This window comes from Symphalangus syndactylus, chromosome 9, assembly GCF_028878055.3.
Source record: "Symphalangus syndactylus isolate Jambi chromosome 9, NHGRI_mSymSyn1-v2.1_pri, whole genome shotgun sequence".
Taxonomy (NCBI): Eukaryota; Metazoa; Chordata; class Mammalia; order Primates; family Hylobatidae; genus Symphalangus; species Symphalangus syndactylus.
The window spans coordinates 27251922-27262668 of NC_072431.2; the positions used below are offsets into that span (position 1 = coordinate 27251922).

A 10747-nucleotide genomic window follows, 5' to 3' on the forward strand; every position below is an offset into this window, starting at 1 on the left:
TGAATTTTCATTATTAATGTTAATTGTTATTGGAAAACTTTCCCCCTGTATGTATTGTTTGTATTTCTGTTTAAATTCAAATTTGAGCCAGAAGCTAGGGGAATAAGATTATCTGAAGTATATGGCAAAAATCTCATGCTGAAGCCTGATTTATCTAGAAGTGTAAACTCTGAATTATACACCTCCCACTTACTCTAAATTGAACTGCCCACATCTTTGTGGGGCGGCCCACAAGGTGTCTAATGAGTTATATGCCAGCACTTATTTAACAAGAAAAGAAACCAAATAGAGCGTAACTGAAACCTGGGTACATTTTGTTTTTGTTTTGTTTCAGAGAGCTGTCAGATATTTCAGTCCAATCTTAAAGTTGTTGCTTCCCTTTATTGCAAGCCGACTTCAGAATTTTAGTTACCTCTTGCTACAAAAGGTTTCAGTTTCCAGGGTGGCAGGAAGAATGAAGATCGATGGTTGCTGGGTCTGGTTGGTCATACCAATTTGTACTGCAATCTAGGTGCTGCACTCTCTGAGATTTGAGTTTAAATGTGTGCCTTGCAGCTTTAGAAGAAAGATGTGGTCTGTATACAGCAACACCGCCAGTTTATTCACAGAATGAGGCATCCATCAGGCTTGTGCACATGGCCATTTCGTGGGTGAGAGAAAAGAAAGGAAAAGAGAGAGGTGGGATGAGACAAGGCAAGAAAGGAGAAAAGGGAGGGAAGGAAGGGAGACAGGGAGAGAAGGAGGAAGAAAGAAATGGGAAAAAGGAGAAAGGCAGGAATATGATCTTGTTAGTTTTCTTAAAATCGTAAAGTTATAGCTAAATCTTTCAGATAAGGCATGGTTCATTCAGAGAAAAAAAGATCATCTATTTAACATAAAAATAACAATATTATTCAATAAATGCCGTGCTTAATAATTTTTAAATAGCTAAGCTCTGATGCATACTAAATAATAAACGTGTCCAAGAATTTTACTGGAACTATTTCCAATTAATCTAAATTGATTTTTAGAAATCTTGCCTTTGGGACATGTTCTTTCTGATTTGCAGCATACTGTACCCTCCAATACTGCCATTTAAAAATATTTGCATTTGAAGGATTTCATACAACTTATAATTTAAATTTTTTTGATTTCTAAATCATCACATTAAATTTGAAATGCAGTCCAGGTCCCCATTCTTACTTTATAAATTTTATAAACAAGCATCACTCAGTGTGAGAATGTTCTCTAGACTTGCAATTTAGCCATGTTCAAACTTTCAATGATTTAGTTTCTTGCTTAGCCTGTGCAACAACTCATACAACATGCTACTTTACACATGTGATTGTTTTTTAATTGCTTGTTTTCTTGCGCCATAAAACCCTGAGGAAAAGCGGTAAGAACATCTTTTCTTTATAGTGGAGAAAAGTATCTACAGCTCATTTTCCAAATACGAAGCTGGCCTTTTCTTGCAACATGTGCATATTTGAACTGGGGGTACCCATTGAGAGGAGAATGGAGTTGCAAGCCAGAATTTCCCCTGCTTAACAGCAGCAAGAAAAAGTTTTTTTGTTTGTTGTTAGTTTCTACAAGACAAATATTGCAAAGAAAATATTCTCTTTTAAGTTGTGCATGGATCTAGGTTCAGTTAGTGAAATTGCTAAAGTAATAAACTAAGATGATATTCTGGAAAGAAATAGTTATCTAAGATTTATTTTGTTTAAACAATAGGAAAAGTTTGTATGTACTGCACAGGCTAATCATCTCCAAAACAACTTAAGACAACCACCTTTGGCTCTATCATCCAGGTTAGATTGTCTTCAAATAGTAAAGACAAGTGGTCACAAGAGAGCTTAAAACTGTAACTGAATAGTTACATAACTTTAATCCAGGTGAAAAATATCCTCCTTCTTCATTCAGCTCTGAAGAAGAAAATTTAGGTTTATTCAGGTATCAATTAAATAATGATACTTTCAGATTCGATCACAATTCTATTTTCCATTTCAGAGATGAGGATAGTAAGGAACATAGAGAAAGGGCATTCATTTTTGGTAAAGAGTCATGTTCAGTGATCAATAATCAGTGATTCATGTTTAAGGAAACATCATAGTCATCAGCTTAGAAATATTTTCAATAGCCCATATGCTTCTCATTTAATCGTTATTCTCTACTCTCTGTCTCCAAAGAATCAGTTTAATCATGTGGTTTGACGATGCTAAGAACTGTTTTAGGACCTTTAGCGACCCTAAATATGATAAAGAATATACATGTTCCATACATTTTTAATTCAAACCATAACCAGCTAAACCATTAAGTAAGTATTAGGAATTACGACAGATTTCTGCCTTTTCCCATAGATAAATCATCTATTTATCTTATTTTAAATAGATAAATCATCTATTTAACATAAAAATAACATTTTGATTTTGATTTTGTTTTAAATATAAAGTATGAAATAATTTTCTAAAATGATTTGATGTTCTTTGTTATTTAAAAATAATATTTGATTTTGTTTTAAATATAAAGCATGAAATAATTTTCTAAAATAATTTGATGTTCTTCCTTGCTGGGCCCTAAGCACAACCTGTGCCAGTGTGACAATGTCTCAGACATTAACACTCCAGTAGTACCAGGACTTTAACATTTAATCTCTGTTTCTTATACCTCCATCTCCTTGAATATTTTGATTAGGAATTATTGCAATAGAAACATTTGAATTACCTAATACAGTCTTTAAGCCACAGTCCAAATAAAGAAAAAAAAAATTTTCCCTTAAATGGAATTGTCAGCTTTGCTGAGCATTCAGAGTAGCTGAGTATATGGTGCTACTTGGAATTAGCTCTTTGGTTTTCATTAAAGCATTATATTGAATAAGTTAAATATCTTTGTGCTTAATTTAAAATGGTAATGAGAAACTGAAAATAAAAAGCAGTGCAATAAGGAATATCAGGGGCATGCACGTCAACATTAATAAAATGATTCTTTTTATCCTTGCTTTAACTTTGGCTTTATTCTTGTGACCAAAAAAGAACACTGGAATCATGAGGTAAAAAAGGAAGAATACAAATTGAAGTGTAATGACTTTAGAGATAAATGTATTAGTTTATGTATAGTTGGTACTGAAATTGAGAATCTGTTAGAAAAACATATTTCCCAAATCTATAAAAAGACGTATTTAAGAATTCTACCTGAAACCATTTCTTTCTTGCAATTATTACAAGTGTTATATGAGACATGCTTGAAACAAATCATTTTGATCAAGAATTATCATTACCTGGTACCTTTCTCAGAGAATTTTTACCATGGTATAATTTTACTATATGGTGAGTTATGGCTCATTCTATGTTAGAACATTATCTACTAATATAAAGTGGCTTATACTTACTGAAGACTCCACATGAATGAGTGAAACGCATTACTTTCAAATATCCCTGAAAGATAACAACAATCACCCCATGATGTATAGGAATATGTTGTCTTTAATATGATTACAAACATTATATATTTTTTACATATTTTAGAGAAGTGTATTATAAGATAATGGTGTAATATATGACAGTAAAAATAGTTTGTTTATAATTTGAGATGTCCGTTTCATCTGAGAAAAAAACATTTCAACTGACAAAAACCACCAGGGTCCTAGAGTTGGGGCATGGGTAGGTGGATTGTATGGCCACAAGAGGGCAGCAGATGGTCTGAAACCAATGAACTGAGTTGCATGTGAAATGACCGCAGTTGTGAAGGTTTTTCAATAGAGAAAGAGTCGTTTCCAGCCTAAATGGGAAAAAGACAGGAAGGGAGGAAGGAGGAAAAACAGGAAGAAAGAGGTACCAAGAAGGACAATAGAGGGAAACACAGGCACGTTTTAATAGTTTTTTAAAAACAGGAGTGCTGTGTGAGGCACGCTTCTGTGAGTGTGTGCCTGTGTGTGCACATCTCTGTGTGTATGTGTGTTTTACTAAGACTTCAGCTGCTCTGCTGCCCAACGCCAAAATACATGGCAATTCTAGTTCTGTCCAAATCCACCTACAAAATGTGTAAATCTCCTCCCCGCCACACACAAAAAGAGCTTTTATCTATACAATTTGTTTTTCCTGCATACCATCATTTCTTCTCTTCTACATAATAGCCCTCCATTAAAACACTGATTTTGAAAATCAAGGAGAATAATCCACCTGGCTCTGCCACTGTGTCTCCATAGGCCTATTTCAAGAACCAGAAAGTTCACTTTTCCTTTATGTTTGATTTTTAAAAATAATTTATAATCACTTCTTGCCAAAGACTATTCTTCTTTAGCTATAGTCAAGATACCGCTAGAGAACACGAGGTCTGCATACTAATTAATTGCTCACAGTTCTTTCCAAGGAACATAAAAACACCCACAAAATAATTGACTAGTTTGCTTCCCCTACACAATTAATCTACCATTAAACTACCCTTTTTTTTTTCTCGTTTTTGCCGGAGTCATATTGAATTAGATTTCAATTACATTCAGGCTTAAATGGGTATACAGCATTATATATAGTGAATGGAGGCTGTTAAAGGGAGGAACCTTTCTTTCATCCTTACATCTTCACACATCTTCATTCAATAAGTGTTACATAAATAAATACTTGGGAGGTCACACAAGAAGCATCAGTCCTCATCCAGTGCAGAGTCTGGATTATGAATCTCAGAACTGGTCTACCTCTCCACTTCTTACAATTATTTGAGACATCCAGGTCTCGATATAATTTGGCATACTGGATATTTGCTCCAAGTCCAAGAAAAGAAAGAGAAAAAAATGTTTTTAATATGTCTTAATTATACTGAGTGATATATACCAACAATTATACTGATAAACAATGACATGCATATGGGATATACTCAATTTACACTGCTTCCTTGATCAATTATTTGCAAAGCTTCAAAAAGGAATGAAAGTTCTTATGACAAAATATGGCTGTATCCTCTCTCATTTGCACCTGTTTTCTATAAGGTATTCTTGGCTATAAGCAGGAAAATGATCAAAGGTGAGGCATCAAAGTGGTAAAAAGATTTCATGAAGAAACTGTACAATACATGGAGCTATAAATAGCTCATAGATCACTGTGAGGGGAGAGTAATGCTTTGTTCAAGTCAGAACACTTTCTAACTCTGGGGAAAATAATGAACATTTATTTTATGCCAGGTAGTCTTCTAAGCGCTTTACATCTATTACTCATTTTAGTCTTAAAAGCAACCCTATAATTTGATCTTATTATTACCATATCAATTTTATAGTTGAAGAAAATAAGACCAGAAGAGTCAAGTTACTTGCCTAAGGTCATATAACTAGAACATGAAAAGCCTTACTGCAAAACCAGCCTTTTGTAAATGTTCCAGTCCCTCAGTTCAGAAGCATGGGGAGAACACACAAGCTGCTTTGAATATGGTAGTGGCTTATTTTCACCCCATTTAATTAGGATAGAATTGGAAGTTAAGCAAAAATAACTAGTGGCTACTAGAATGAAAGAATGAAAGTAGTTGGTTCAGCCAGAGAAAAGGAGGTTTGGGTGTCTCATATCGCTTGAGAACTTAGCTCACGAGTATCTAACATAATTTTCCAATCCTATTACACCTTCCATGTAGTTTTAAATTTTCCTATAATTTTTCTTTACAGTTTTGCCTTTGATGTATTCGCAGCCAACATCCTAAAAGCAATGGAAACAGAACTGAACTGAGAGTCAGGATACACAATTCTTGTGCAAGGTTTTTCATCCTACAGACCCAGCTAGTCAAACCCTTTCTTTTTACATAAAATTATCTATACGTGGCTTCCCAATATATAAAAATATGATCTCTTTTGGTTCTATTTATTAAATAATTATAGCCCAGCTACGTGAATATATCTTAGGTCCTCTTTTACTCATTCCTTTTGTCCTATGGTGTACCCTGGGAGAGAGAGCATGCTTGGTCATACAACCCAGCCCTCTGGCGTGACGATTCCAGAATTGTCTCCATATCACAATCTCTAGCCCACCTAGGTGATCCAGCTTTTTGAAAAATGCTTTTCTCATAGAAGAAATAAAACTTTTCATAATGATTCTGTGTCTGCATTGAGTGTGTGTGTGTGCCTGGTTCTTCTTAGGTCAGTGGATTGGCCTCTTTCTGTTAATAATGCTGACTTACTCTAAATTACCATGACTCCGAACTTCCGGGTCAAAGATCACTTTTCCTTCACTCTGGAATCCCACATTCAGTTAGATAATAAATCCAGCCACTTCTACCCTAAGCTATATCTACATCTATATCTATGTTTTATATATAACTACACATATGTTTTACATATATTTACTATATATGTAACATATGCATAGATTGTGTGTGTGTATGTGTGTGTACATATATATGTATATATATGTACATATATATATATATATTTTCCCATCTCCTCTTTCTTATTACTGTTGTCATCATTATAGTGTAGACTCTTATTACTCTTCTGGGCTGTTAAATCAAATTGTAACTTCTTTCCCATCCTTCAGTCTCTCTCCTCTCTAATCCATCTTCCAGAGAGCTGTCAGAGAAATCTTTCTAAGTGTGACTCTGATCATGTTACTTCTCTCCTCAAAAATCTTCAGTAATGACCATTTTTTTACCAAATCAAATGTGAACACATGACAAAGTGATTAGGGCTCTCTGGAGTATGACACATAGACAGAACATTTTGAAGAGACAAAATGGAATTCGAGAAAATCCGAGCCATGCACTGGACTACAAACAATTGTGCTCCTCATGTTCTTCATTTATAAAATTAGATTAGACCAGCTAATTTTGACATCACCCTCTAAAAACCAGTATTTCATGATTGTATCTTTTCAACCCTAATCTCTGTTTCTCTACACTCTACACTCAGTGTCACTGACATGAACAACACTACTGGGCATTCCTAGGATATGGGCTATATTTCTAATCAGCAAGCTTATATTCATTCTGCCCTTTCCATCTAAACTGTCATTTCTATTGAAAGTGTCTACCAAAAATCCTGCTCATCATCAGTATTATGCTCAACTATAATCCAAAAGCTTTCTCTTCTGCCCTCAAAGCTCTTACGAAAATCACTGCATTCTCTATATTTATGTTGTTACTCTCCTACTCCAGTTAAGCATCAAGGGGTTCTACATCCTTTTATCTCACTAGGACCTTGCTAATTACAGGTTTTTCCTAAGTAGAATGATTTACTGAATTATGAGACATGAAAGTCAAACAAAATAAAAGATTTGAATTTTTGATAAGCACATCAAATGAAGTTAATATGCTTTGATGAAGTTGCAGAATAAAGCTTACCTACCTCTCATGTGCTGATTCACTGAGACCTAAAGTTTTGAAAGGACCCACACAGCTTACACTCATAGAGAGGGAAGAACATTCCTATATGACTTGATCTCTTTCATCAAAAGAACTCCGCTGGAGCAAATAAAATCTCTAAAATAGTGTTGAATGCAGCCATCAATGAGACATTGAAAAGAACATATTTCTAAGAGTTAAGTTGACTTCTTAGAATATTAAAAAGAACTTACTTTTATGGAAATTCAATTTTAAAACTGAAAAAAGTAATAGTACTAATTTATGCACAATTAATTAAAAAGTAGGAAATTGATACAGACATATTGTATTTTATTTATTTATCTATTTATTTCAGAGATAGAGTCTTACTCTGTCATTCAGGCTCAGTGCAGTGGTGCAATCATAGCTCACTGCAGCCTCAAACTCCTGGGCTTCAAAGATCCTCCTGCTTCAGCCTCCTGAGTAACTGGGTCTATAGGCATGTTCCATCATGCTCAGCTAATTTTTTTTAATTTCTTGTAGAGTTGGGGTCTTGCTGTGTTGCCCAGCCTGGCCCCAAACTCCTGAACTCAAGTGAGCCTCCCACCTAACCTTCCAAAGTGCTAAGATTACAGGCATGAGCCACCGAAACCAGCCCAAACATATTATCTTTGAAGAACTTGGGTGAAACTAGATGTTTTGTCCTTGTTACAGAGAAAAAGTGAATATGAAACAAAGCTATTTCGATATGTTGAATAATAAATATGTCATCTTTTGTCTCCTAATGATAAAGATAGCTAATGACCATATGTTTTGGAAAGAATGTCTTAAATCACGATTTGTGAAAAGTAACCAAAACAAGTCTTGGGAACATGTTATTTCCCACTTGCCTTCCATAAAAGAGTAAAAGATATAACAATTGAAAATAAAACAGCTCATCATAAACAGAACAAGAGAAGCTTCCCAACATTGTATTAAAATTAGTCATCTAGTTTTGAACAAAAAATGTTTTGGATACAAAATACATAGACATACAGTACAAGACAATTTTTATCAGAATATTTTCATTCACTTTTTTGCCTCTGGGATTTCTCCTGCCTTCAAATCCTCTCCCAGCACTCTATCTTTCCTCCATAGCCATAACTTTCCATGGTCCTCATGAACAAGGGGAGAAAAAATGAAGAAAGAGGCCACTCTGACTTACCAAGTCTTCAGAAATTTTTCAAGTGCATGATACCTTCTAGAAACATAGGAGCAGAATAAATATCTCAGTTCAAAGGAGTACATTTGACAGTTTTATTAGAAAATAAAATAAAATCCTTTACCTAACAAATTGAACCTCCCTCCCCACAAAAAAATTGTTCAGATATATGAAATTTTACTTAAATAAAATTAGAATAAGTCTGATGCTTCTGCCCGGGTAGTCATAGCAAAAGCATTCTAGACAATTGAATGGTATAGAAGAGCTTTGGGTTTTTTCTCCAGCTTCTGCTAGTCATCCTTAAATTCACTTATTTGTCTTTCAATCAAATATATTTTTAGAACTCCAGATGTACCTGACCTGATTTTGTGCTGTGCCTTGTAGATACACGGATATATAAGACACAGCCCACATGTCCCCACCTTTTCTATCTAATTGCCTTATGTTCCTTGACAAGTCTAGATCTTTAGGATGCCAATAATGGCTTTTCTGTGAAAAATCAGCCAGTACCAACTGGCTGAGATGTGGATTTCAAATCAGATTTATTCACAATGTGTCACACAAAACCTACATCCTGACTTATATCAAATTTTGCTTATGTGATTGTCAATTCACCTGGGTAAATTTAAAACAGAAATTGTTCTTATATGTAAAGTGGTATAATATCAGTTGAGAGCAGACTATGATAAATTAAAGATATGTATTTTAAAATGTAGAACAACTCCTAATAAAACAAACCATGTTATTTACCAGGTATGATAAATAAACCAATCAGAGAATCAGAATGGAATAATAAAAATGTCCTCAGTTTCTGAAAAAAAGGCAGAAAAAAACAGAGGAGAAAAAAATTTTAAATTAACCTGATGGTGGATATGAACCCAAACACATTTGATAATTATATTAAATGTAAATGATTTAAGCACCCCAAATAAAGGGGATATACTGACATACTGGATTAAAAAAAAAAGCAACAGCTATTTGCTTTCTTTGAGAAACCCATTTTTAATACAAAGAAATAGCTTAAAAGATAGGCCTTGCAAATGCCAGTCATAAAAAAACATTGAAGATGTTTTGTAAATATTAGACAGTGTAGACTTCAAAACAGTTGCTGTTATGATGGATAAAAGTAGGAAAACATATAATGATTGAAGGTTCAACTCATTAAAAGAATCTAACAGCTATAAGTGTATAAGCACCCATCAACAAATCTTCAGAATATTTAAAGCAAAATATGAAAGAACTGAAAGGAGAAATAAAATCCACATTGTAGGTAGAGATTTCAACACTACTGAGAGAAAATAAATAATAATATGGAACACCTGAACAGCACTGTCAACCAACTTGATCTAATTGACATGGAATACACCACCATCAACATCAGAATACATGTTCATTTCAACAGCACAAGAAACATTTATAAAGATAGACTACATGTGTGATCGTCAAACAAGTCTCAATACATTTTTTAAAGATTTAAATTGTAGGAGTGTATTTTCTGACCTAATTGAAATTAAATCAGACGTCAATAGCAGAAATATATTTAAAAAGCTCAAAGTATTTGGAAATTTAAAAACATAAATTTAAATAACCAATACTTCAAAGAAGATACTATAAATGAAATTAGAAAATACTTTGTACCAACTGAAAATGAAAATGCAAATATATCAAAATGCATAGGATGATGCTAATGTGTAAGAAAACCTTCATTTTAATTTTAAATGCTTAAATTGAAAAAAAAGTCTAAGATCAAGTATCTAAGTTTTTATATGAATAAACCAAAAAGGAAGAGAAACTAGAACCCATGGTGAACAAAGTTAGAAAATACTAAAGATAAGAAAGAAAACAAATACCATAGAAAATGGACAAAGAATGGAAATCAATGAAACCTTTCAAAGACTAATAAATTTGGTAAATTTCTTGTTATATAATAGAAGAATGATAAAAATCCATATGTTGATAATTTTGAAAACTTAGATGAAGTGAATTAATTCCTTAAAAGACATACTACCTACACTGTTTCGGAAAGAAATTGATAATCTGATTATTTCTGTATCTATTATCAAACTTAAGTTTTTAGTTAAAAATGGTCCCACAAAGAATATACAAAAAAAAACAGACGTTTTTACTAACGGGTTTCATCAAACATTTTAGAAAGAATGCTAGCTATTTACACATTCTACCAGAAAATTTAGGAGGAAAAATTATTCAGTTAATTTTATAAAGAAAACATTACACTGATATGAAAATCAGGCAAAGACATTACAATAAAATAAAACTACC

General features: G+C 33.4%; 1 long non-coding RNA gene across 1 annotated transcript; it reads right to left on the reverse strand.

Moving 5' to 3' along the window:
* Positions 1-442: 442 nt before the first annotated feature.
* LOC129490507 (uncharacterized) lies at positions 443-4619 on the reverse strand. The gene is made up of 3 exons (XR_008660268.2): positions 4549-4619; positions 3365-3410; positions 443-626 (listed from the first exon to the last, which is right to left on the reverse strand). It is a non-coding gene; the product is annotated as an uncharacterized lncRNA (long non-coding RNA).
* Positions 4620-10747: the final 6128 nt, after the last annotated feature.